This window comes from Hylobates moloch, unplaced genomic scaffold (genome assembly GCF_009828535.3).
Source record: "Hylobates moloch isolate HMO894 unplaced genomic scaffold, HMol_V3 SCAFFOLD_1, whole genome shotgun sequence".
NCBI classification, from domain to species: domain Eukaryota; kingdom Metazoa; phylum Chordata; class Mammalia; order Primates; family Hylobatidae; genus Hylobates; species Hylobates moloch.
Genome location: NW_026652276.1, coordinates 199,207,638 through 199,231,591, shown reverse-complemented (window position 1 = coordinate 199,231,591; position 23,954 = coordinate 199,207,638). Strand labels below are relative to the sequence as shown.

Sequence of the window (23,954 nt, the reverse complement as noted above, 5' to 3'; positions counted from 1 at the left end):
GATACCATAGGATTTTGGGAGGTGGAGTTGGCTGAAATACACATAGCAGACTTCCAGGGAGAAAAGAGCTATGTAGAAAAAGAGCTCCAGACATCTGCATAGGCATCCTCCTCATTATTTGCTGAGTAATGACAGGGCATACATACAGTTAAACTCCCAAAGTGGGGCAAAGAAAAACAGAGGAGTCTTAAACTCAACAATTTCCACACGTTATATCTCCAACTGCCCAGTATGAAGAGTCTTCAGTCATTCTCCAAGACATTCAAACATTCAGTGGAATCGCCAGAATGATCAAAGACTATAAATATGTAGAGGCTGGGGGCTGGGAAGGTATATGCATATATATAAATACACATTTTATCATAGCACATATTCATGATATATATGTGTGTATGTGTGTATATATATTATGTATATCTATATGTAAACATTTTATATACATATATACAGAAAAAGAAAGAACAAATAAGCAGTTATCTATTTAATAATCTAACCTCCAAAAAAAAATTATTCTCTAGGTTACTGAAATTCTTTCTGAGCTGCTATTTATTCAATCACTGTTGTGTTTACAGGCTTTTTTTCCTTTCAAACGAAACAGTCCTGGTAAGTATAATTAATCCATTAACACCTTGGCCTAGATGAGTTTCTGAGATCACAGAAGAAAGGCCTTTGTGAGATGCTGAATAGCGGTAAGTATTTTACCCTGACAATCAGGGAGGACCAAGTCTCTTGGTTCCAGACTATCTATCTATCCAAAGGCATAGTTTTAGCTCTGCAAATGTGATTAGATTACACTCTTTACTAATTAAGAGAGCTTAAGAATTGCAATGTGCCACATAATCAATTGCTAATTTCTAAATGGAGTTTTAACAGCATGTGGTCATTAAGTTTTTATAATCCTTAAATTAGTTGAAAAGTGAACAAGTCAGTTCATGACCATTTTTTTATGTCTACATGCCAATCAGCCAGACAAATGAATTTTGAAACAGAACTAACCACTTTTTGGTTTCCTACTAATCAGGATATCATATCTCATCCCATCTAGTCTAATTAACCTGCCTTCCTTCATGTCTGAGACTATTTTCTGTGAATCAGTTTTTGTACACCAAAAAACTCATAAACGCCCCCTCCAAAATTTTAAAAGGACATTATACAAATAAAAAAATTACACAGCATTGCTTGAAAAGTCCAAAACTATTTAAAATTGAATAATTTAATAAACAATATTATTTACTGAGTGTGTGCTAGGTGTATGGCACAATTTTGATTGCCTGATTCACAGACAAACCTATAAGGAAGGCACTATTATTTTAATACACACTTTGTCAACCAGGAAACTGTGATGAGGCAATTTTAAATAACATTAACTAAGGTTATTTTTGTATTTAATAGCCAAGTAGATACAGTCATTCTATCTACATTTCCCAGTGTTTGAAGTACTATTTTGACAGAAAAACCCTCTCAAAATAGAAACTGATAACTGTTAATACTGTAAGAAGTTGAAATAGTAATTATCCCACAGCTAATCAAATTTGAAAGTGGAGACTGCAGCATGGTGGGTTTTTTCAATCTGCTTGCTAAAAATCAAGCCCAGGCTCATTTTATCCTTTAGGAAACCTACAATCTATGGTGTGCATCAACACTGTCAAAACAAACTTTCCCAGAAGAGTAAGGAAAGTCTGACCAATTCTATCAGCTCTTCATCACTCAGGAAGGATTGCTTTCACAAGTGCAGTCTGATCTCTGCCCCAATAGTAAGAATATCAGACCATATTTATGCCAGGAGATCTTTAAATAATTTTGATGAGAAACACTTTCACCAACTGCAGTCTGATCTCTAATCTTTGGCACATTTCCTTATAGATAAATATCAGCATAATATTGAAAAAAATAATTTTGCAAACAATTTAGTAATTTTTACCTATTGAAAGTTCTAATCTATTTGAAAAATGATCCCATGGATTGTACTTTTTAACTGGCTAAGAATGCAGCATTTATGGATGCTGTAGATAATTTGTTTTTGTCTTTGTCTTTTATATTCTTCAAACTCTGGGATCATTATCTGTTTGCCTCAACACTGCAGAACAGTGAGCTAATTCAACATAGACCAAAATTAGAAGTGCTACTATACAAAAATTGCAGTTTAAAATTTAAACAAATACAAAACATTTTGAGCAACACCTATGTGGCAACTTCAATTCTGCATGCTCTTTGGTACTTTACCTAGGTTTTTGGTTTTGTTTCCTAAATACTGATAGTCCCAGATTGCAGACCATTTCTCTTAAGCAAGCTCAAGATAATCTACAGTACAATAAAACTTACATATAAAGAAAGTTTCTGGATATTACCATGCAAAACTTTTTATAATTGGATTTTAGCTGCTATTTAAATTATTTGGTATAAACTCTTCTCTTACTAGAATGAAAACTGGACAAGTATTATCTGTAATTCTTAGTCACTCAGGTTCCAGGACAGGACTCAGGCTGATTCAGAAAAGCCAATAACTCTGCTCTCATGGCAAACACTGTTCAATTCTGAGGAAAATTATTCTCCTTATCACTTGACCGTGTATCTTCAAAAAGAAGACAACTGAGTTTAAACGCCATAAAGGTTTAAAAATTGTGCTATTGCTAACACAGGTGATTAGAATTGTTGAGAAGATTTTAGTGTTGAAACATTTAGGAAAGATGAAAGACAAATTTGTTAACGTCAAATCCTTCCTCACAAAAAGCATGAATGAAATGAATTCTTGCATGGGATATTTCCTAATAGTGCCAAGTGTCCATTTTCTTGCTTCTCATTTTGTTTTGGAAAATTGTTTGGGTTATCTCATTGTCAGGAAACAATTGTGTTTCTAGAGATAGTCACAAATTATGGCAGTATTTGCAACATTTATACATGGCAGCTGGAAAATATTTTGCAATTTAAACAATTCATATTACTATTTAAGTTGTATATATGTATGTCTAAAGGAACATGCACGGATCTATATGTTTTAGTCTTGATGGGCATTGAATGAGACTTCCCAATGCTCCACATCCTTGTCAATAATTGTGAGACTTCTGAATTTTAGCCATTTTGGTAATGGCTTAATTTCAAAAATGTATACCTTTCCTTTTAATGGTAAAGGGAAAGGTATAAAATAAGAATTTGGCCTTAAATATGGAAGGATTCATGGCATGAAAAGAATGTTTCCAAATTTAAGAAAAAATTAGTCTGAATTTGTTACCAGATGAAATTGTCTTAACAGTAGCTAGAGCTCTGATATTCATTGGAGCAACTCAAAGATAGAATACGATATTTTATGGCTCTACTTGAAGATGAAAAAATCTTTAGTGAATATCAAATTTGACCTCATAACAACTTGCAGACATACAAAAAGAATGTCAACTACCCATTGTGTCTAGGAAGTAACTAACTCTTCAAAAAATGGTGCTGGGAAAACTGGATACCTGTATAAGTCCATGCTCACACTGCTAATAAAGACATATTCAAGACTGGGTAATTTATAAAGAAAAGAGGTTTAATTGACTCACAGTTTCACATGACTAGGGAGGCCTCAGGAAATGTATAACCATGGCAGAAAGGGAAGCAAACACATCCTTCTTCACGTGGTGGCAAGAAGAAGAAGTGCAGAGCAAAAGGGGAAAAAGCCCATTATAAAACCATCAGATCTTATAAGAACTCACTCACTATCACAAGAACAGCATGAGGGTAACACCCCCATGACTAAATTACCTCCCACCAGGCCCACCCATAGCACATGGGGATTATAGGAACTACAATTCAAGATGAGATTTAGGTGGGGATACAGTCAAACCATATCAATATCCATTTGCAGAAGAATGAAACTAGTACACTATATCTCAACATATACAAAAATCAAATCAAAATGGATCAAAGACATAAATCTAAGACCTCAATCTATGAAACTACAAGAGGAAAACATCGGGGAAAATCTCCAGGACATTGGTCTGGGCAAAAGCATCATGATCAATACCCCACAAGCATAGGCAACCAAAGCAAAAGACAAATAGGATCACATCAAGTTAAGGAGTTTCTTCACAGCAAAGAAAATAATAAACAAAGTGAAGAGAAAACCCACAGAATGGGAGAAAATATTTGCAAACTACCCATCTGACAAAGGACTAATAACCAGAATATATAAGGAGCTCAAACACCTCTATAGGAAAAAAAAAAAACCTAATAATCTGATAAAAAAATTGGCAAAAATTTGAATAAACATTTCTCAAAAAAGACATATAAGTGGCAAATAGGCATATGAAAAGGTGCTCACCATCACTGATCATGAGAGAAATGAAAATAAAAACTACAATGAGATATCATCTCACCCCACTTAAAATGGCTTATATCCAAAAGACAATAACAAATACTGGTAGGAAAGTGGAGGTAAAGGAACCCTCATACAAAGTTGGTGGGAATGTAAATTAGTACGACCACTATAGAGAACAATTCGAAGGTTCCTCAAAAAACTAAAAATAGAGCTACCATTTTAGGTAGCAATCCCACTGCTGGGTATATACCTATATTATTCTTTTTTCACACTGCTGACAAAGACATACCTGAGACTGGGAAGAAAAAGAGGTTTAATTGGACTTACAGTTTCACATGGCTGGGGAGGCCTCAGAAACATGGTGGGAGGAGAAAGGCACTTCTTACACGTTGGCAGCAAGAAAAAAATGAGGAAAAAGCAAAAGTAGAAACTCCTGATAAACCCATCAGATCTTGTGAGACTTATTCACTCTCATGAGAATAGCACAGGAATGACTGGCCCCCATGATTCAATTACCTCCCCCTGAATCCCTCCCACAACACATGGGAATTCTGGGAGACACAATTCAACTAGAGATTCAGGTGAGGACACAGCCAAACCACATCATTCCACCCCTGTCCCCTCCAAATCTCATGTCCTCAAATTTCATAACAAATCATGCCTTCCCAGCAGTCCCCCAAAGTCTCAACTCATTTCAGCATTAACCCAAAAATCCACTGTCCAAAGTCTCATCTGAGACAAGGCAAGTCCCTTCCGCCTATGAGCCTGGAAAATCAAAAGCAAGCCATTTACTTCCTAGATACAATGGAGGTACAGGTATTGGGTAAATACAGCCATTCCAAATGGGAGAAGTTGGCCAAAACAAAGTGTTACAGGACCCGTGCAAGTCCAAAATCCAGCACAGCAGTCAAATTTTAAAGCTCCAAAATGACCTCCTTTGACTCCATGTCTCATATCCAGGTCATGCTGATGCAAAAGGTGGGTTCCTATGGTCTTGGGAAGCTCCACCCCTGTGGCTTTGCAGGGTACAGTCTCCCTCTCAGCTGCTTTCATAGGCTGGCATTGAGTGTCTGTGGCTTTTCCAGGTGCATGGTGCAAGCTGTCGATGGATCTACCATTCTGGGGTCTGGAGGATGGTAGTCTTCTTCTCACAGCTCCACTAGGCAGTGCCCCAGGAGGGACTCTGTGTGAAGGCTCCAATCCCACATTTCCCTTTCTCACTGCCCTAGCAGAGGTTCTCCATGAGGACCCTGCCTCCTTGGCAAACTTCTGCCTGGGCATCCAGGCATTTCCATACATCTTCTGAAATCTAGGAGGAGGTTCCCAAACCTCAATTCTTGACTTCCGTGCACCTGCAGGCTCAACACCACATGGAAGCTGCGAAGGCTTCCACCTTCTGAAGCCACAGCCCAAGCTGTACATTGGCCCCTTTCAGCCATGGCTGGAGTGGCTGGAACACAGGGTTCCTAGGCTGCACACAGCATGAGGACCCTGAGCCCAGCCCATGAAACCACTTTTTCCTCCTGGGCCTCTGGGCCTGTGATGGGAGGGGCTGCTGTGAAGGTCTCTGACATGGCCTGGAGCCATTTTCCCCATGGTCTTGGGGATTAACATTAGGCTCCTTGCTACTTATGCAAATTTATGCAGCCAGTTTGAACTTCTCCCCAAAAAATGGGTTTTTTCTTTTCTATCACATTGTCAGACTGCAAATTTTCCAAACTTTTGTGCTCTGTTTCCCTTTCAAAACTAAATGCTTTTAACACACCCAAGTCACATCTTGAATGCTTGGCTGCTTAGGAATCTTTCCCACCGTATACACTAAATAATCTCTCTCAAGTTCAAATTTACACAAATCTCTAGGGCAGGGGCAAAATGCCACCAGTCTCTTTGCTAAACATAACAGGAGTCATCTTTGCTCCAGTTCCCAAAAAGTTTCTTATCTCCATCTGAGAACACCTCAGCCTGGACCTTATTGTTAATATCACTATCAGCATTTTTGTCAAAGCCATTCAACAAGTCTCTAGGAAGTTCCAAACTTCCCACATTTTTCAGTCTTCTTCTGAGCCCTCCAAACTGTTCCAACCGCTACCTACTACCCAGTTCCAAAGTCACTTCCACATTTTCGGGTATCTTTTCAGCAACTCCCCACTCTACTGGTACCAATTTACTGTACTAGTCCATTTTCATGCTGCTGACAAAGACATATGTGAGACTGGGAAGAAAAAGAGGTTTAATTGGACTTACATTTCCACATGGCTATAGAGACCTCAGAATCATGGTGGGAGGTAAAAGACACTTCTTACATGGCAGTGGCAAGAGAAAATGAGGAAGAAGCAAAAGTGGAAACCCCTCAGATCTTGGGAGACTTATTCACCATCAGGAGAAAGGCATGGGAAAGAGCTGCTCCCAGGATTCAATTACCTCCCCCTGGATCCCTCCCACAACACGTGGGAATTCTGGGAGAGACAATTCAAGTTGAGATTTGGGTGGGGGCACAGCCAAACCATATCAATACCCAAAAGAAAGGAAAGCAGTATATTGAAGAGATATCTGCACTCCCATATTTGTTGCAGCACTGTTCACAATAGCCAAGATTTGGAAGCAACCTAAGTGTCCATCATCAGATAAATGGATAAAGAAAATGTGGTACATATACACAATGGTTTACTATTCAGCCATAAAAAAGAATGAGATCCTGTCATTTGCAACAACATAGGTGGAACTGGAGATCATTATGTTGAGTGAAATAATCCAGGCACAGAAAGACAAACATTGCATATTCTCACTTATTTGTGGGATCTAAAAATTAGAACAATTGAGCTCACAGACACAGAGAGTAGAAGGATGGTTACCATAGGCTGGGAAAGGTAGTGAGGGACTCTGGAGGAAGTGGGTTTATGAGTACAAAAACAAATAGAACGAATAAGACCCACTATTTGATAGCACAACAGAGTGGCTATAGTTAATAATAACTTAATTGTACATTTTTAAATAACTAAAGGAGTGTAATTAGATTGTTTGTAACATGAGGGATAAATGCTTATGGGGATGGATCCCCCATTTTCCATAATGTGATTATTTCACATTGCATGCCTGTATCAAAACATCTCATGTACTCCACAAATGCATACACCTACTCTATACTCACAAAAATTAAAAAGAAAATAGAAGAAAAACAGAACTAATAATATCACAAGTTCAATTATACAAAAGGGAAAAAGAGAGAGAATTAAAAGTGAGGGGAGAATTGGACAGAAGGAAAAGAATTCTAGAAGTCCTAGGTAGTAGTTCACAAACTTTAGTGTGCATCAAAATCACTTGGAGGCACTAATTACTGGGGTATTCCCAAATTTTTGAACTAGCACATCAGGGATGGAGCCAAGAATGTTCATTTCCAACAAGTTCCCAGACACTGTTGATGCTTCTGCCCAAGGACCTCACGTAGAAAACCCCATAGGCTTAAGGAAGTGAGCTGTGAGTAGGGGCAAGATGAAGGAGGAAATGATTAACTCCAGGAAAATTATAATTGCCCTCCTAAAAAGGCATTACATTAATATTCCATCAAAAAAAACTGATAAAAGGCTGTGATTGGTAACTTACAATACACTGGTAAAGTTTGATTGATATTACTGCTTTAAGCAAGTAGAATTAAGATGACCATATGTCTAGGCTTGTCTGAGAGTCTTAATTTTCTACAACAGCCCAGCATAATAATTAGTAGCACTCCCTTTCTTTCTTGAGAGTAACCCAATTAAAACAATACATTATATAGTTACCTTACTTATTCATAAGAATGAAATACAAAATATATGGAAGCTGTAAGGATGCTTATTCTCTGTCTGCCTGGGCAAGAAATTAAATGAGCTGGTGCAAAGAAGCAAAAAAGATCCTTATGTACTTAATGCCCTTTCAAAGGATCTTTGAAAAATACTAAGTAGCAGACACTGCTCAAGATAGAGAGACAGTACTGTATACACCAAGCATAGAAAAAACAATGAGTACCAGACTTGGAGCCAGGATGATTAATGGCTAGGTATTTCTTAGCCCAGAGAAAAGGTATGCCTTTTGGTGGGTGGGCCTTCTCAGGACACTCTTATAGGCAGGAAATAACTATTAATCTCCAGATTTTCTGACTCTGGGCATCTGAGAAAGAGTCAGAAAAGAATCTTGTTTTTCTACCAACACCTCAGGGAATTCAGATGTATGGCATCCATTGACCATAGTTTGAAGAGCACTTCAATCAACTTCATCAAAGTTTGACGTGTTACTCTCCCCAGGAGAAATGACATTTTAAAAGCTTAACCCAAAGGATTGAATTTATAATAAAAGAAATCCAGAAATCAACTAAATGTATAGCAGAAGAGCACACAGACACTCCTTTTCTCCACATAGAGAGGCCTATGTTAGGTCCAAGATCTCAATTCCATCCTTCCAGTACCTAAATAGAAGGGCAGGCTGGAAGAAGAAGGTTATCACAGTAGGCAGAACCTGGAATTAGAGCATCTGTAACAACCTCGCCTCCTTCATGAAATTAGAAGTTCTCTAGTACTATCAGTAAATCATGGTGGGAGAATCCTTTAATTACTTCCATAAAATTCCTTAGGTCCCAGAACATCAAGCATTGTAATTTGGGTTGGAGGAGTCCTCCACAGTTGTCATGGGAGATATGACAGCATTTTATAATCTGAAGGCACCTTGACTGCTATAACCCGAAATTTCCTTTATGCAGTAGAATTTTAATAAAGTTTTCTCTGGCTTGATATCTTTTTTTTTTCTCCGTAATGTAACACTTGGGCAAGATTCAATTTTGACATCTTAAGGTCTGAATAAATATGCATTTTCCACTGAATTGATGATATAGCCATGCTGAGTGTATCCTTGACATTGTATCACCTTCTTGGTCATACATTGACATTATAATGTTATTGACCACAAAATTACATTGACAGCATCTTAGGAAAACTGTGAGAGCATTTTAGTAGCAATCAAAGAGAATATTGAAGCACATTTTGACAAAAATGACTTGGAGGGAAAAAGTAACACTACCAAACAGTGTTTCAATAAAATCGTCATAGATTTCAGAAAACAATTTAACTATGTGAATGCTAGTTAGCAGTTTATTCTGGATCAATGGTGATAACGGACTGAACTTTATTGAGAAAGACTTCCTCAAGAAATATAGAAGAGAATTTTGGCTGTCTCAGGAAGCAAGATAGAATTGAGAACCCTCTGCTTTTATTTTCAAGTACAAGGTAATATGATCACCTCCTCTTCACAGATTTTGCCAGATAATTATAAAAATTATAATCCACATTATAATGAATATTTTGTAAGTACGCATCTAGAAACATATATTTTAGTATAGAGGTAAGCCACAGAAGTATAGCATTTTTTATTTTAATTTTAGAATAGGCCGGCAACCTATTTAATCCCAGAGCTTCATTTTAGACACACTGTTCAGGCTTATATTGTCAATATTTCCTCTTAGATCTGCATATCTATTTCCCTCACATTACATCCCACTAAGTATTTTGGCAGTAGAAAGAAAAAGAAAAAGTAAAATAATAATAACTAGCATTCACAAAATGCCAGCTATACACCAAACACCATACTAACCAAGCACATTACATGTAAAATCTCATTTACTCATGACAAGAACCTTATGAAGAAATACAATTATTATTCATACTCTACAGATAAAGAAACTAACCCCTGCAAAGGACAAACACTTCTCTATAGACACATAGCTAGTAAGCAATGGAGTTGGGATTTGAACAAGTCTGGCTCCAGCTATCACTCCTCTTGGAAAGAAAAGAAATGGAAAAAGTGAGGCCAGAATGTGTGGATGGTGGAAAGGAGTCAAATACATCTACAAATGCTCCCAGCCCATGCTCAAGGTTGCCATTCCTCTTTCCAGTTGGAAATCTGGTGGAAGGGAAAGGTCTCTGACCCAAAGCCACGATGAGTGAAGCCAGAGGGAGATTTACTAGACCTTTATTGAGAGATGTTGCTGAAGTTCTTCACCAAGCAGTGATCTTCAGGGCAAGGAAATACAGTGATCCTACCAGAAATCTAGTGGACAGTCTGAGGGAGAGCCAAAAAAAGTTTCCAACCTGTATACAGCTAGGCAGGAGTCTCTCTGGTGTCTCTGAATAAATATCAGAGGCAGCAGCAGCTGGGCTTCAGAGACTGGCTCACAACCAGTAAATTATGCAGATCCATTAATGTTCCATCATTGGTAGCCATATTACCTTAAGAACTTAGATGACTGGTGTTTTTAGTTCCAAATTCTTCTTTCTTACTGTTAACTAAAATATTTGTCAAGATCTTCTGTCCATAGTGAAATCCTGTCAAGTACCATCCAAATTCAGTTCTGAACATCATTGACTTCTTTCCTAAAAATATCATTTGCTGAGTGACGAAGAAAATGGGAACAGTATTTGACCCGAAACTATTTGGGACAAAAATTATGTAAACTTCTTTCTTAATCAATTATTCAATACTATAATGTAAATTAACTTTTTTGTTGATATGAGTTCATAGTATACCAAAAGAATAACACTCTCAGCTTCGATGTCAAATGATCCCAACATTTGTTCACTAGAATCTACTTCTAAAAGAATCACTCATCTGCATTATTTTTCAATTATAAACTTAAGAGGGTTCAATAAAACAAGTGATTTTCAAGGGACTTTCAATTAAATGAACTTGCTTAGTTGTGTTCAATTAAGCACTAGTCATGGAAGATGCGTGATTTTCAATTTAAGAAAATATGCTACCAATGTGTTGCTTTGAGTCTAGGGGAAAAAAGTCATTTCTTAAATAATTAACTTGAATACAGCTATCACTTGAATCCCTGAATCTATTGCTAGAAATAATTACTGGTGAATTAGCTTTATATTTGATAATTTATAATATGGAATGTATATTATTCCATTTCATACATATGTGTGTGCATATATGTAGATTTATACATATATGTGTATATATACCTACACATATATATAATGAAAGAAAAGAGAATACACACACACACACATCTATTTTAATGGCTCTAGTAGGTTATAACTATATTGACAGAACATTTCAAAAAATATAATAACATGGAAATATGTGGTTAAAGGTCATGGAAAGATCATAGAAAGAACTACAAGTCACTGTCTCAAACTTCCCCTTTCCTTAATTATCCAATTCACATTCTCCATCACTTTTTTCAAACTTTTATTTATCTTTTCTAGTTCTTTAGGTGGTTAACTTCTCTTTCCTAAACAGTTTTGTATCTAAATTTTATTGTGTAATTGGCTTTCATATATTGGCCATTGAGTTTCTAATATGATAAATAAGGATGATCTTCCCCACACTCTTTCATCTACTTCTTCTGCTAATATTGTTTTGTCACTGCTCTGATTAATTGAGTATGCAAATTCAAACAAGATATGTAAACCTACATTTCTTATTCTGAAAACCACAACCCCTTGACTTCTCATTCGATAAGCTGATGTCGCCAGCAAGGGTCAGTCAGGTGGAGATTGGTAAGTACATAAATTTTCTCCCTATCAAAGAAAAGCGCTAAAATTATATTTCCTACTATATAGGTCCAAGACTATGACTCCTGTGCTCCACAAAAGAGAAAGTTTTAGCATGAAGTTTAAATGGATTATCCTTGTCTTATCTCTTTATCATCCCTGAATTTTTTTCTAAGCTCTCAATCATTCTATATTCTATTAAATCTCCTTTTATCCCTGGAGAACTCTCTACCCAAATCTTCTGATCTCCTAATTGGGTCTGAGTTTCCTGGTACTTATATTAACTCATCTAGTTATTTCCCAGAAAGCTTATAGTCCTTTTCAAGTTTTAAAATTTTTGACAGCTCTTTTAAGGTATAATTGACATGCAATTTTACATGCAATTAGATTTTTATATTTAAATATTTTAGACTTAGAAAAGAGTTGCAAATATAGTGCAGAGTTCCCGTATATCCTTCACCTAGAATCCTCTAATGTTAGCATTTTACATAATCCCATGCAATGATAAAAATTTTTAAATTGACATTGGTACAATACTATATTACTCAGGGTTCTCCAGAGAAGCAGAACCAATAAGATATGCAGAGTTATGTAAGAGGGGATTTACGGGAATTGGCTCACGTGATTATGGATGCTGACAAGTCTTACAAAATGCCATCTGCAAGCTGGAGAACCAGAAACGCCAGTGGCATAATTCAGTCTAAAGCCAAAACCCTGAGAACCAAGGGAGACAACGGTGTAACTCTCAGTCGAAGGCAGTAAGTCTGATGAATCTGCTGATGTAGGTCCCAGGGTTCAAAGGCATAAAGACCAGTTCAGCTGTCCACGGGCAGGAGAAGATGGATATCCCAGCTCAAAAAGAGAGAGGATTCACCCTTCCACTCTGCCTTTGTGTTTTATTTGGACCTTCAACGGCTTGAGAGATGACTGCCCACACTGATGATGGTGGATCTTTACTTGGTATCCTGATGCAAATGCTAATCTCTTCCGGAAACAACCCAGAAACGTTTTTACCAGCTAGCTGAACATTCCTTAGCCCAGTTTAACCATCACAACTGCATAATACTACTCAGGTGATGGATGCATTAAAATATCAGAAGCAAAGATTCCTGTACCCAAACAGTGTTTGAAATTTTTTTTAAATTAACCATTATAATAGTATTTACTAAACTGTGGATTTTATTTATATTTCACCAGTTTCCCACTAACATTCTTTTTCTGTTCCAGTATCCAGAATCCAGCATTGCTTTCAGCTTCCATAGTTCTCTTTTAACCTATTATAGCTCCTAAGGCTTCCTTGTATTTTATAACTTTGACTTATTTAAAGCTTAATTGTCAGATATTTTGTAAAAAGTTCCTCAGTTTGGGTTTTGCCACATATATACCTATATGTGTGCGCCTCATCATGTATATGCTTTGATTTTAAAATACAGAACCAGTCTTGCATCTATTGGATGAACTGCCCTTGGTTGTATCTCTTTTTCATATTGCTGGATTCTATCTGATAATATTTTGTTGAAGATTTCTCTGTCTACAATCTAATCTTTTTGATGTATCATTTGATGCCTATCATCAATAGTTTTTTTTTTTAAACCCAGCCAGTAGTTCTTCAAATATCTTTTTTTCTTGTTCTCTTTCTCTCTTTTCCTTCTCAAACTCTAATCATGTATGTAGTAGGTCATTTGATACTGTCCGAACTTACTGGAATGCTGTTTGGAGTTTTGGGTTTAGTTTTTTTGCTTGTTTCCACATTTTATGTTTGTGTTTGAATAATTTTTTATAGGCCTAATTTCAAGTTCACTGATTCTTTCCTTGGCTGTCTTGATTTTCCTAATGAACCTTTAAAAGACATTCTTCATCTCCTTACTGTTTTTCATTTCTAGCATTTCTATTATTTCTTACAGTTTTCATTTCTCTTCTGAAATTAACCACCTGATAATTGATATAACACCATCATTACAGTGTTTAACATATTAATTATAGTTATTTTAAACATTCTTTAAAGTAATCCAAATATCTGTATCACATCTGAGTTCAATTTTTACAGTCGTTTTCTTTCTTCTGACGCATTTTTTTTTCTTGTCTTTTCATATGCTTTGCAAATTTGTCAGTTATCTTGTGCAGGACAGTAGAGACTGAGGTAACCAACTTTTTATCCCTGAAACTGGGCACATTTTTTCCTCTGCTATGCCATTAATGCCGGAGCTTCAGGTAATCTAATTAGGAGATGGACTGTTTGAGGTTTGTTTCTGCAATGGTTACCCTCATTGCACACAGTCTTTAATTTTTTCTAGAAATAGCTTTAAAAAAGCAGCATCTGGTTTGTTTGATTTTGTTTTTCAATGTCTGGCTCACCCTCAGCTATTAGTCATCACTCTCTGCTCACCTCAGAGTGTATCATGCAAACTAATTGCTACTTAACACTTCTTAGCCTGGTGGTAAGGAGTTCAAGGTAGTCTTTTTTGTTAAGATTAAACTTGTTTTATCCAGATGCAATGTCCCTTACCTCAATATGTTTGCCCTGTTGGTAATTTAAGTATTTCCCTGCCCCTTCACTAGAGACAGGTTTTTCTAGTTCTCTCCCCCAACTGCAATCTGTTTTCACCAGTGTCTTAATAGCAAAAGTGTTTTATTTTCCCTATCCCCATAGATTAAGGCTCCTGTCCTACAGAGTTCAAAGAAAAGTGCTCTGATAGAGTTTAGTGCCCCTTCCACACACTATCTACTCTTTCCTATCCAGATTTGTACCATAAGAGAGACTTTTTAAAGTTCTCCAAATCTTTGCTTTGAGTCCCAGGAGGATTCATGGAGTTAAAAAAAAAAAACAAAAAAAAACAAAAAAAACCATGCAATAGGATGAAATGTCCTCTCTCATTAGTACAGCCTTGATTAGACCCCAGCATTTTACCACCCTTTGTAGTTAAACTCTTCTTGCCTATATCTGGCTATATCTTTCCCAGTAAACCAATGTTCATGAATTTTCCATCCCTGAAGTCAGGAGTGTCTCTTTAAATTGTCAGACAGTTGGTTTCTCTGTAATCTCAGCACTCCACAGTCATGAACACACTGTTTGTCCATTGGAATCTGATGGTGGTGATGATTAAAAAGATAGTAGGAACACTTTTTTCATCTCTCTATATCCCCAAGTGGAAAACTGATTGTGGTACTTTTTTATTTATAATTGTGTTTGCTAGAGTTCATACCCAGTAACTTAAAGAAAGAAGGGGAGGACTGTATGGTGTGTAAGTAGTCCAAATACTTAGATGTCTGAGTATAATTGTTTTCTTTATTCACATTTGATTGCAGTTTTGCTAGGCTTAAAATTCTAAGTTAAAAATTATTTTCCCTCTAAACTCTGAAAGACTTTCTCAGTTGTCTTCAGCATCTAGTGTTGCTAATGACAAATCTGATCCCATTCCAATATGTATTTCTTGGTAGTGGCCTAATTTGGCCTTCTAGAAAATCAATAGAGTCTTCTATTCATCCTTAGAACTCTGAAATTTAAGAAAAATAGCTTCAGATTTGCATTTTTTTAATCCACTGTGCTTAGCATTTTGTCAGTAGTTTCTTCAATTTTTGGCTGTTTTTTTTCAGAGCTGTAAGTTATAATCCTTGATTTCTTGTTTGTCTTTTTATAAAATTAGTTTATGCTTATGGAGTACAATGTGATGTTTTGATCTATGTGTACATTGTAGAAACATTCAGTCATACCGACATATCCATCGCCTAACCAACTTTTTTTATGGTGAAAATGTTAAAAATCTATTCTTTTAGCAATTTTGAAATTTACAATACATTCTTATAAATTTTTAGTTAACATGCAGTACAATCGATTAGTAAAATGTATTCCTCCAGTCTAACTGAAAGTTTGTACTCTTTGATCTACATCCCGCCATCCTCACCCCTCCCTGATTCATACCTCCACTTTATTCTCTGATTCTATGAGTGACATTTTGGATTCCACATGAGAGAGAGGGGTGGGTCCGCAGTGAAACCCCACCTCCAAGCTGAAGACAGTTTAAAGCCTGAAAGCCCAGCTACAGGTTAAATCCTCAGACCAGATTGAGAAGTTTTCTTCCCGTTTGGCATGCTTTCCTCTGATTGTTCCCCACCCTTCACCTATTTTACATACACCTACCCTTTCCTAATTGGTTTTTGACACTGCCATGCCCACCTTTGAGTAGTGTCTTCGCTTTAATCTTTTTTGCATATTCACAATCCAGTCAGCACACACTCCCCATTCTAAGTCCATAAGAGGCCCTAGCCACACGGGAAAAGCCTTCCTGCCTTCGGGTAGGGGAACCACCCCCTGTATCCCCTCTCTGCTGAGAGTTTTGCTTTAACTTAATAAATTCTACTCCATTCACTCTCCAGTGTCCGTGTGCCTAATTCTTCCTGTTCATGAGAAAAGAACTTGGACCTAGCTGAGCTAAGGAGCAGAAAGACTGTATCACACGTGTAAGCGACAAAATACAATATTTCTTCTATGCATAGTTTATTTTACTAAGAATATTACTAAGGAGAGTGTCCTACAGCTTCATCCATGTTCCTGCAAATGACAGTCTTTCCTTCTTTTTTAAGGTTGCATAGTATCCCATTGTGTGTATCTACCACAACATCTTTATTCATTCATCCATTCATGGATACTAACATTTCTTCCGTATCTTGGCTATGGTGAATAATGCAGAAATGAACATGGAGATGTCTTCAACATTTCTATTTCAGTTTTTTTGCATATATACCCAGAAGTCAAATTCCTGGATTATATGGTAATTCAGATTCTCTCTCTTGGTAATCTAAGCATGAGCTATAGAAGAACTTAAAGAGCTGATAATAGGAGCTGAAAATACGCACAGAAAGGGAGGTCATGAAATATCAGTATCATAGTGGGCTACAAGTAAAAATATGATTATGTGTATGTTAAAATTAAGCCAAAACTGAAATAGATAAAAGATGTGTTTATAATAGAGAGTGAAGCAAATGATTGTAGTAGAAGCAGAAATGAAGAAGAGTATATTCCTCAGTGCAGGAAATGGAAGCTCCCCTACTGATGAACACTAAAGCTTCTTAGATTTTCTTGGACCCTTAACTACTTCCTAGTGTCTATGATCTCTGGTTTATTTCTGTACAATACTCTTGTCCTCATTCTCATGTGCAATATAACCACAGTTTTACTATTCAAGATAATCTGGTCTGTTTCTAGCCACCAAAATAACCTAGCACATTTCCTCAAGTAGACCATAAGTGACTCAAGTGTCCAATTCTTTGCATGCACCACAACATATGAGGTTTAAACACCAGAGATTCTTGACGTGTTCATTCAATGGTTCTAGAAACTAGAAAAGAGATGACGCTCCAATCTAGAGATTAGAGACATGGTGAGTGTACCTACAATGTTTCATACTGCTATCAAGTATTAAAACATTGCTCTTGATATACACACAACAAATTGGAGTTTACTTAAAGCACAAATTGTGGCAGGCCATAACTTCTTTAGCTGGTTATCACAAAACCACCATACTCTGAGACCTTCTAAAACATCCCTGTGGTGAGTCAACAGAAGTCTATAAATCTAGTTAAGATGCTTGGATTTGTTCTCCCTCAGAAGACAGTAACACAAGACAAGCTGCAGCCTGAGGTCATCATGCATTTGATTCATGATGTTTTTCTTGTTAGGTTATATCTGCTAGGAGTGAATAATCTGAGAATTTCTTACACAAATGTAATGAAAAATATAAAGTGTTCATACTAGGAAAGGAATGGAAACGATGAATAGAAAAAGAATTTCTACTCTAAGCTTGTGATGTCAAAATGTTTATAATAAAAAATAATTTATATGATGTTTTCTGGTATTTGGCTTAAACATAAATGTTTTATCTTTAATATTACTTTAAAATATATCTCTAGTGCCAGTGAAGCTGGATTATCTATATATTCAAGTCTATTTTACCTTAATACATAAATATTTTATTTATTAAAATACTGTTTTGTTATTAATCACAAGTGAAAGCTCCTGAATATAGTTGTAAGTTTTGCTTGCTTTTTCAATATTCCATATGCATAAGAAGAAATTTACCAGACTCTTTGCAGTTTCAAAGTAAAAAATATTTTCTAATGAATATCACATTTTATTAATTTTTAGTTCAATATTCAGGATTGATTTTTAGTTTTCAAAGTGATGAGTGGGTTTTTTCTTATTATTATAATACACTAATAATATCTGTTTCTTAACTAAGGTTATGTAGGAAATCAACTATCTTTACCTCAAGTATTATTAAGACAAAAATACAATGATTTAATATATACATATAAAGGTGAATTAATAAATATTTTCAGCTGGTCCAACAAATTGTTTTAATAGTGATAGTTTGACTCTAACATGTTTTTTTCTCCAAGGACATGGTCTTTACCTTAGACCTTGAAATTGAGAGAAATTCACTATGAATTAAGAACACTTGTCATGAGGAACACAGAAATAGTATTGATTGAATTGTTATGTGGTAAACATTTTTATAGACTTTCTCACAATCTATATAGAGAATTTCCAAAATAATATTGTGACATCTTTCCTTGGAAAAAAAAGAAATTGAGTCATATTTAATATCTTTACATTTAGATGTTAGCTTTTGATACTACTAGAGGAAAGTAAAGATAAATTCATACTGCTCCACCAAAAAAAAAGTGTCAGTTAAGAATATTACTAAGTCTAGACTGCATAAGTAAGATAAGACAGCCAAGTCAATAATAGATCCCTTCTTCTTTAAGAAAAAAATTATTCAGTAAAAGGTTTCACTTCTCACATAACTTTGAGGGAGATGCATTATCTTTCAGATTCATAACACCAAGGGAGCAAGGAGCCTAAATGTAGGATCCTGGTCGTGAATTGAGACTAGAGCTGTTAGCACACTCTTCCTATTTAGATGAAACCTAAGACCACACAAGCCAAGCCATTTGGTCTTCTAATGTTTAGCCCTAGAGTGGGAGCAAGCCCTATATTCAAGATCCCAAGAAACATCAATTGTATACAAGCCACTCCTATCTGGAGGACAAGCAGACCATAAGGCTATTCTACATTTAATAAAGGATGAGAATGGTGTTGAATGAAACAAAGGATTAGTGCAAGTCACTCTCTCTAGATCATTCAATAAACCTTTCTCCTGCCTTTTTAAAATTAATCCATTTAAGAGAGATAGAGTTGATTAAAATAAGAACTTTCCCAGAACTCTTAAATCTTGCACCTAATTTCAGGGACTCCATATACCAACAACTTCTGAAACATTACTTACAACTATCTAATATTGATAGTAGCAGGAGACAGAAAAATCCCTAGGCATATGGGGCAGGTCCCCAGTGAAATCACACCTTCAAACCAAGGACAGTTTAAAGCCTGTAAAAGGACCTTCAAACCAAGGACAGTTTAAAGCCTCCAAAAACCTCCAAAGTATTAAATCATGGATACATTAGATATGGCATAGGATAAAAAAGATGAACCCTTTATGATTAATCATTCATCACAATATTAAAAAATGAGATGCTATAAATATGCTTACAAGGTTATGCATTCTAATACTACATACTGAATGCTTTTCCAGAGAAAAGTAAGAAAAGTGAAGCATTAAGCAATAAAAAAAGAAAACTATAAGAGGAGACATGGGAGTATTAATAATAACTAAAGATATATCAATCTTTTAGAAGTCTTGGATAATAGAATTCTGTAGTAAATCTCTATCTATATCCAGTAAACAACCTTGGTTTTCAATTTAAAACCCTATGTTTATGCCAACAGAACTGACAAGTCCTACCAAGATTAAAAGAAAATTATTTGTCATTGAAGACCTCCCATCTTGCTAAGGAAACAGAAATATTAAAGATAACTTACTAAAAGTTATATTCAGAAACACCATCTATTTAACAATATTACATTTGGTTAAGAAAAAAAATTACAAACTTCATGATCTTCAAAAATAAAAAATAAGAAAAAATCATTTCTTTTGATTCACTTAAAGCTACTATCTGCCATTCTGCTTTCAGAGTTTCAACAAAGGCATAGGCTGGGTGTTCTGGCTTACACCTATAATCCCAACATTTTGGAAGGCCAAGGCAGGGAGATCACTTGAGTCCAGGAGTTTGAGAACAGTCTGGGCAAAATGGCAAGAATCTGTCTTTAAAATAAATTAAAACTTACCCAGATGTCATGGCGCACACCTGTAGTCCCAGCTACTTGGGAGGCTGCGGTGGGAGGATTGATTTAACCTAGAAAGTTGAGGCTGCATCCATGATTGTACCTCTGCACTCAGCCTGGGTTACCAGAGTGAGACTCTGCCTCAAAATAAATAAATAAATAAATAAATAAACAAACAAACAAACAAACAAAAACATAAACCAAATACATAAATAACATCATCAATATCTGCACACAATAAAATAGTTTTACTATTTAATTATAAATTCAAAAACAGGAATTAAATAATTTAAGTACCTTCTAAATGCTGAAGAATGTAAGGCTCCAAGAGCCTGGTACCTATAGAGAAAACAGAAAATGGCTGTCAGAAACAAACCCCGGGAACACCCAACAGAGACTACACTGAAAGTACTAGAAATGTACATGAACATAGAACTATCCCCAAGAAAACTATATAAAATTAATTAAGAAAAACAAAAAATCTAGCTGGGCTTATAGCAAAATCAGCAGTAATTATTAAGCCAGCTTGCTCTTTGGCCCACTTTCTTATAGCTAGTTGCTGTTTATTATGTACCCCTTGTCACAGGATATTGTGTTTTTTTGTTTGTTTGTTTGTTTGTTTTATAGGTAAAATCTAAAACAAATAAAATAAACTTTAAATGTTCCCTTTACATTTTGCATATTAATAAAAGTAGCTTGTCTGAAGGGCCCAGCAAGGAACTCACTCACGGAAGAATGCAATATCCACATTCTGATGATTTTATCCCCCTTTCCTCGACCAATCAACAACCCCAACTTTGCAGCCCCTCACCTTCCACAATCCTCTTAAATATCCTTGAGCAGCACCCCTTGAGGAGACAGATTTGAGGCTTCAGGATTCCTCCCATCTCCTTGCTTTTTGGCCTTGCTATTATTAAACTCTTTCCCTGCTGCAATCTCCACTGTCTCAGTATATTGATATGTTTCTGCAGAGCGGGCATACAAACCTGCCAGTTTTGTAACAAACATATAATCTGAACCTCTAGCCTATGAAGAAACACTTTTCTTAGCCATTCTACAAAGTCCAGAGTGTGATGCTTTAATATTAATTTAGACGATAAGCTGGCAATCTCGCAAGCATGTAACATCTATTGACTTCCTATTATGAATGAGGCTCAATGCAGAGCTCTGAGGATTCAGAGATAAGTATGGAATGAATACTACCTTATAGGAGGAGATAATCTAGTAGGAAAACAAACTCATGGAAAAGATAATGTTGAAATCATAATGCAAAAGATGCTATAGCAATCATAATTACTGATAATGGAAAATGGCATCATTGTAATTGAAACATTTATTACATGTTTACAATGTGCAAGGTACAATGTCAAAGTAATTTACCAGTATTAACTCACTGAATCCTCTATGAGACAAGTACTATTATTATAAATACCTTATTTTACTGATAAAGAATGGGAGGTTGAAGAAGTTAAGGTTATTCAGAAAGTAAAGGACAGACTATAGGATCAAACCCAGTCTGAGGCCTGGACTATCAAACATGCTGTTTGTTCTGCCAATGAGTAAGAAGTCTATGGAAGCCTAGGGCAATGGAAGGGGAGGAAAAAAAAATACATAATTTCTTTTCTCAATTCTCATGAGTTCTTAGCTGGGATACCTCTGTAACAAAAGACAGATTAGTGGAAGGGAAAGGTTTACAAATTTATTAACGGGCTTATGGACATGGGAGCCATACTACAAGGTATGAGGCTCAAAGGAGGGGTCAAATAACTGAAGTTTTCATTACACCCTCAGGTTACAGAAAGAATAGAGGCTTGGAGGTCCTGGGGACAGGGAAAGGTGGTATCACAGGTTATGGGAGAGTAGAGAGAAGAAAGTATGTCAAGCAAAGGCTGTCTTGTTATACACATGAAAATATTTCAGGTAATCTCAGAGCTGCCCTCAAAAATAATAGATGGTAGCTTTTGGTAAAGGCTTCTCTGTCAGACCTTTAAAAGTGTGAGACTTTGAGTCTCTTTTTTCTGTGAGTTAACCTTTCCTAGATCCAAGGGGGACCTCAGAGAAAGCCTGTTTTCATCTGTTGTTTACTTCATTTCACTAACGTAGATTTCCTCTACAGATGCAAATTTCCCATAAACCAGGCAGCTTTTCAGGGCTATGTTTATGTTTTGCAGCCCCTCTGAATAGCCATATTAAAACACGCCAAAGAAGTATATTTCGGGGTAAAATATTCTGGTTTTCTTCACAAGGGTACTTAGAATCAACTGGGGTATGGGAAAGGTTTTCTGGGAAGAGGGTATTCCGGGAAGTAGGAACAGGGAGCAAGAGTTTGGAAGTATGAAGTAGTCCTAGAGGTATCTGTCTCATTAATACAGCATGAGCTATGAGGTAGCTGGTGAGCTGAGTGACGTTGAGGGCGTAGATGGATCAGGGGTGGTTGGATGTTTTACCTTTTTCTTGTAGGCTACAGAGAGCCTATAACAAAATCTCTAATAGGGGAGTAAATAATATATTTGCATTAAGAGAGATCTGCTCGGCCCGGCGTGGTGGCTCACGCTTGTAATCCCAGCACTTTGGGAGGCCGAGGCGGGCGGATCACAAGGTCAGGAGATCGAGACTACAGTGAAACCCCGTCTCTACTAAAAATACAAAAAATAAGCCGGGCGTGGTGGCGGGCGCCTGTACTCCCAGCTACTCAGAGAGGCTGAGGCAGGAGAATGGCGTGAACCCGGGAGGCGGAGCTTGCAGTGAGCCGAGATTGCGCCACTGCACTCCAGCCTGGGCGAGAGAGCGAGACTCCGTCTCAAAAAAAAAAAAAAAAAAAAGAGAGAGATCTGCTCAGTAGCTATGTGTTAGCAGCATGGGGAACAGTTTAAAGTAGGCAAGACTGGAAGTGTCAGAGGTGTTTGAACCACAGCAACTGCATCTTCAATAGGTGCTGGGTAAAATAAGGCTAAAAACTTACTGGTCTGCATTCCCAGATGGTTAAGACATTCTAAGGTGCAGGATGATGGCACAAGATACAGGCCATAAAGACCTTGCTGATAAAACAGGTTATAGTAAAGAAGCTGGCTAAAACCCACCAGAACCAAGATGGCAACGAGAGTGAGCTCTGGTCATCCTCACTAATACACTCCCACCAGCACCATGACAGTTTACAAATGTCATGGCAATGTCAGGAAGTTACCCTATATGATCTAAAAAGGGGAGGACTGAATAATCCACCCCTTGTTTATCATATAATCAAGAAATAACCATAAAAATTGGCAACCAGAGGCTCTGTCTATGGAGTAGCCATTCTTTTATTCCTTTACTTTTCTAATAAACTTGCTTTCACTTTACTCTATGGACTCACCCTGAATTCTTTATTATGCAAGATCCAAGAACTCTCCCTTAGGATCTGCATCCAGACCCCTTTCCAGTCACAGAAGGGTAAGATGAGAGCTGCATAGGACCAACAGCAGAAGGCAGTGTTATTAACTTTGGGTTTTATAGCCTAACATATCGTAAGTGCTAAGGATATGTTAAACTTTCACACTTCTCCTTCAAATAGCCCAGCCTTTAACTGATATGCCATTAGTCTAAAATCATGCATTTCCTCCCCCTCCCCCCAATCAACACAACATAAATCTAGCGTAGGGATTAGACAATTCTTTCAAATAAGCAAAAGATATTAGATATGCCTTTTATCATATTTCCAGACCAAAGAGAAAAGAAGAAAGTTCAGATGCCCAACACCCCAGTGCATTTTCTCAAGCTGGTGCCTGCCTCCTCAGCAAGAAACAAAGCTCCTAAACTCATGGGCACCAGGATGCTGGGGAAATGACTAACAAGAAAGGGAGTTGGAAACTTAAAGTGCTAGATAAATATTAATACAAATGATTACATAAAATTCTGCATATTAAATATTTATATTTACCATGTTTGATCATTCAAGTTGTTGCTTACAGGATTG

At 36.6% G+C, this 23,954-nt stretch overlaps 1 long non-coding RNA gene across 1 annotated transcript in view; it reads right to left on the bottom strand.

Annotated features, from left to right (window-relative positions):
- Positions 1-20,299: 20,299 nt before the first annotated feature.
- The window catches only part of LOC131382906 (uncharacterized), a 78,302-nt gene continuing 74,647 nt past the window's right edge, over positions 20,300-23,954 (bottom strand). The window contains exon 4 of the long non-coding RNA XR_009212549.1: positions 20,300-20,341. This is a non-coding gene — a long non-coding RNA (uncharacterized LOC131382906). The remainder of the gene's footprint in view (positions 20,342-23,954) is intronic.